Genomic DNA, 6,000 nt, shown 5'->3' on the forward strand with positions numbered 1-6,000 from the left:
ACACGTGGCATAAATGAAAATAAAAACACCCTTACTTAAGTTGTGTTCTTTATATTTATCTTATTCACAAAAACATATACCAATCATATTTGCATATTAATTCAATAAATATTTGTAACTTTTACCAAAAAATGAACATGTAAAAATTTATAAAATGCTTGATAATATGTATAACATATATAATAAATAGGGGAATATTAAAAAGGTTGTGAGTAGAAAAAAATGATGATAGTATAAATCTTTATTGTATAAATTTATGCATGAACCACTTGTCCTTCCATCATTTTAAAATTATTTTACCTACACTTTATTTTTTTGAAATTCTCCTAATAAATATGGACACTCTCCAAAAACACTCTTTTAAGATACTTGTACAAATGATGCTTTCACACACATATGTACTTGGCAAATCAATTACTTCCACTAGAGTTCCTAGGAAAATGAATTTGTTCACAACGATATGTACTATTTAGTCCAAAATTGTGTACTGGACTCTAAATTTGTATTTAACCTCATCAAAACTAGTGAGCTCTACAATTTCAAACCAATTATGTGTGTTTTGTTTATATATTTTTTTGTCATGTGTGAACAATTTCAGATTTAAAATTACCTACTACCTCATCAGATCTCATCTAATCACTCAATCTATCAATGTGTGCCACGTGTCTAACATTAAAAAGCATTCTCAACAACCAAAATACCCTTGTATCTTTCAAAAATCTTACATATTTCAATCCCCCGGTCTTAGGGTTGGTTTGGCAAGTTCAAAATAATTTAAAAAGCTAAAATGTTATACAAAATGTAAAAAAGACAATACTATTCATAAATAAAAAATATTAAAAAAATATTTTATATATTTTTATAATACAAAAGTTTGATAGATGCTATCAGCCGTACTTGTTAAGCAGGAATGACATTATACACTTTTTGGGGCAAAAAAAAAAATAACATAGGTAAAGGCACAAAGTTTGATGCTAATGTTGAGCCGTTGGGGGCCTACTAAGGGTTCCATTTTGATAATCCGAACCGTTCAATATGTAGAACTCGTCGAGTAATATATACCTGTAAAAAATCACGTTGATAAGATATCGTTAACTATATGATCAAATCAGTTTTGTATAAACAAAACGGATGGTGTGATAGTTAACTGTTGAAAAAAACTAATCCGATCATATAGCTATTGATATCCGATCAACGTGATTTTTTATAAAAATATAATACTCGACGAATTATATATATTGAACGGTTCAGATTATTAAAATGGACCCATGATGGCCCCCACGGACCGACTATCACTCTCCAAACACTTTGCTCCGAAAGAGGCAATTATTTTCTAGGTAAGACATTCTACTATATACTTTATTTATACAATTTTTTATTACATATTTTTTCGTAAAAAAATAAAAAGTTAACTTAAATATCCATCTTTTTTTCCTCAACTTTTTAGTTCAAAAAGATAAAAAATACGCTTATTTAAGACACTCCAAACAACTGCTTGGTTGTATGCGGTGGGAAAACATCATTTTATAATGACCCATTTTGGAAAGTATAATTTAACTTTAAGGTGTTAAACAAAAAATGCCTACAACTAAGGAAATATGTTAAATCTTGTAAATATATTTATAACATTAAATTTCTATGAAACTCTTAAAGAACGCATTGAATTTCTCTAAAAACATTTATCTGGAATTATCCAAACATGATCTGGCAACAACGGCACTTATATTATCTGATCAATCAAAATATGATCTGGCAATAATGGCACTCATGTAATTTGACCATGTATAAAACCGTCTTGCTTGTTTTCATTTTTCAGGAAACACTTTTCAAAAAATTCTACGTTCTTATTTTCGTATTTTTTTGTTTTTATTGATTTTTTAAAAATATTTTGAGCAATTTTTTTACTTTTTAGAGACACCTAACATAAATACATCTAAAAAGTAAAAAAATTATAAAAAAAATCTTTTAAAAATCCAGTAAATACCAAAAATATAAAAAAAAATACAAGAATTCAGTACATTTTTTGTATTTTTATGTATTTATTAATTTTTTAAAATATTTTTTCACAAATTTTTTACTTTTTAGATACATCTAACTAAGGTACATCTACAAAATTAAAAAAAATGTTTAAAATTTAAAAAATATTCACTAAAAACAAAAGAATACGAAAACTAAAAAACTTAATTTTCAAAAAAATTTAATCCAAAAAACTCAAACCAAACACACTGATTGTTATTTTTTTCTCGCTTGCTATTTTTCTTGTATTTTTAGAGTTAACAATTCATAGAAAATAAAATCTTTTAAAAAAAATAATTTAAGGTAGCATGAGACAATAAAGAAAATACGATATACAAATTTAATAAATATTGTATTACTCTAAGGACACAAAGAGTTAAGTCATGTCACCCCATCTAAATCCGTAGGATTGTCACACCACATTTGACATGAGGCATTTCAAATCTTTTCTTTCTCAGATGCGCCTAGTATAAAATTATCTAGAAAGTTTTTTTTAAAAAATTAAAAAAATATATATATAAACAAAAAGTCAATTTTTTTGTTGTTAGTAGCCTTTTTAAAAAAATTATTATTATTTTTTAGATTTGTCTAATCTAGCAGACTTAAAATTGGAAAGTTTTAATTTTTTTGTTAAAAAAATCCAACAAAATTATTTAAAAAAAAGTAAAAGGAAAAAACTAATTAAAAACAATTCTCAAACACATTCAATCAGATATCATTATAGAGATTTAAGAATAAAGAATCATTGCCGAAGCTCAAATAAAAAGCAAAGAGCAAAATTTTAAAGTTGGTTTATTAGCCAACCCACAAACTAACAAAACAATTTGCCAAAAAAAATAAGAAAGAAAAAAAAAAGTTAAGACAAAAGGGGATGAACTTCATACTCCAAAGTCTTAAAAAAAAAACACACACACACAATTTATATAGTAATTATCTGATACATTCTCAAGAAAATACTAATTCAATTTGGAGCTCTTCTATGCTTCCATTCCATCTATATAACTCCCACAAACTATCATTACCAAACAAAACATATGTTGTAGGTAATGAAGAACACACTCTAAGGATGCCTTAGAAAAATCCATATACAACAACTTTCAAATTTAAATATAAAACATAGATATTACCTTTTATTTATTGGCCTATGGAAGATATTCTTTCTAGTCTTCCTTCTTCTCTTAAACAAAGCAACTAGAAGTACATAGGCATGTTGGCAAACTCATTAACAAAAAAATCATCTTCATAGTTCACAAGAACATCATAGTCTTGAACAGACAGAAAGCCCGGTTCAGTGACTTCAAAATCCCGATTTTCAAGAGGAGTCGGAGTTTCTTTGGCCACTGAAGGGGCTAAAGAAGAAGGATCAGAGGGTGGCACAGTGGTGGCATTATCAAGAATATTGGTGACAGTGGGCTCAGCCTGTTTGAGGATCCATTCGATGGTCTGACCACTGGTTCGATGGCCGAGGATTTGATTAAGCCGAAAGACTTGCTGAGCACATACAATCGGAATGCGGACACGACGACCTCGGCCATTCACCTTCAAATGGCGGTCCTTGGACTTGGATGGCTTCTTATGGGTTGGTTGTGAGGTGGTGGTGGGTATGGTTGCAGAGAGGTGGTTTGAGGAGGTTGAAGGACTCATCTTTAATCTTTTTCTTTCCTATGTACACAGACTAGAGATGGGATTTGCAAATAAATAGAGAGAAATAAAGTAACTAGGGTTTTATTGGTTCAACCCAAATGGTTAGTCATGGCCTAATTAAGGTTGTTTTTGGTTTAACCCAAAGTGTTCATAAATTTTTCATGATCATTTTTATAAAATTTTTTTCATGATTCTTGACTTTTCTCTCTCTCTCTCTCTCTCTATATATATATGTATAAGGGAAAAGTTAGAGATCATGAAATTTTTTTTATGAAAATGATCATGAAAAATTTATGATCCTTAGATTACTTTGATTAGTGTATGATATTTTATTTGTAATTCAAGGATCACAAAACTTTCATGATTATTTTTATAAAAAGTTTTTCATGATACCTAGCATTACTGTATATATAAACCTACAATGCAATACATTTTGTCATAGTTTTTTTATTCCCAAATTGTCCTGAAATAGCCTCACTTTTTTATTTTTTTATTTTAAATTTTAAATTTCAAATTTCAAATTTTTGTAACTTTTTATATATATATTTTTTATTTCTCGATCTACTTAAGTTTGTCATTGCTTTTTCATTCTCAAATTATCCTACAACTAAGCCTTTTTTTTTTTTTTAATTTTTAAATTCATATTTTAAATCTTTATAATTTCTTTTATTTTTTTTCACTTCATCTATATTTTTTTTGTCAATCAGTAAAAGATTCGATTTTAACTGGTTTTCATAATACACCACCGGGTAAGCACACCTTCTAGTATATATATTTAAGATTTATTATATTTTAAATCCCTAAACTATCGTCAAACTATCTACTTAGGCCTTATTTGGGGACAACATATTTTAGCTAAAAAGTCAAAAAGTCACTATAAATTATCACATCACTCTCTCTATTTTTCTACATATCTTTTCGTAAAAAATAAAAAAATTATTAAAATAGGCTATTCCCAAACGAGGCCTTAGTTCCTCAACTTTTGATTATGTCCCTAAAGTATATAAATCAAAATCTATTTAGTTCTTAAATTATTAATTGAATATATTAAGTCCCTAAAATATTTAATTCAAACCTATTAATTAGTCCCTTAAAGGATTACAAAATTAAAATATAAGCCCATAAATATTATAAATTAGTAAAAGACCATATCTAGTTACAGTTCTATTTCAAAAAACCTTTAATTTTTATTCTGTTTTTGAAAAGTGAGCATAAATTCTTTTTATAATTTTAATTGATTGTTTTTAAGTTTTTCACTAAGTTCTTTTTATAACTAATCAATGTATTATTTTATTCTATTTTTATTTAAATTTTCTAATTTTACTTCTTCAATATATCTAATATTCATATAATTTTATTGGCAAGACTAAAAAACTAGACTTTAATACTAATTTAAACACACAACAAAATAAAATACTTCTTAAAGATAAAATAAAATTTTAAGATTTTTCTGTAATAAAATCTTAATTATGTAGGGTATTTTACTAATTTATAATATTTATGAGCATATATTTTATTTTTGTAATATTTTTAGGGTCTAAATAGTTTTGAATTAAATACTTTAAGGATTTAATAGATTCAATCGATAGTTTAAGGATTAAATAGATTTTATTTATATACCAATCAATAGTTTAGAAATTAAATAGACAATCTTGTTTTGAGAAGTAGGTTAAAAGCTAACTTTTTGATTTTTTTGAAAAAACATGTAAAAAATTAGAAAAGTGGTGTGACTCAAAAAAAATTAAAAAATCAAAAAACTGATTTTTAACCAAGTTCCTAAAAGAGGCCAATAGTTTAGAGAGCAGAAAATGTAATAAACTCATATATTTATTCTATTAAATAAATGTACAAGTCAATTAGGTATGAATTTTGTCACAAATTTTTTTTTTTTTTTTTTTTTTTTCAAATTGACCCTATGTAATTGCTTAGATTTTGATTTTGATTTCAAATTTCAAATTTTAGATTTTGATAACTTTTCTAGTTTTCATCTTCCTCCACCTGTATTTGTTTGTTAAATTTGTAAAAAGTTTCTTCGTCTACCTTCAATCGATAGATTTTTATAGGTCTACTCACCTTCTTGTATATATATAAGTTTATGATGAACATATATAAAAAGTCTATAGAAATAGAAGACATGACTATCTATATAATAAGGGGGAAGGTTTTTGAAAATGTATAAAATGTATGTGAGATACATTTTGATCCAATGACTCAGATTAATCCAAGTTTATATCAATGGTTCAGATCAATGGATCTCCCGTCCAAACAACTCTTTGCTCTCTCTCCCACGTCTAAGCTAAACACATATGCTCTACACATTCGCTCTCATCCTCCTCCTCC

The sequence above is a fragment of the Camellia sinensis genome, chromosome 14, assembly GCF_055761805.1.
Source record: "Camellia sinensis isolate YWXY chromosome 14, ASM5576180v1, whole genome shotgun sequence".
NCBI classification, from domain to species: domain Eukaryota; kingdom Viridiplantae; phylum Streptophyta; class Magnoliopsida; order Ericales; family Theaceae; genus Camellia; species Camellia sinensis.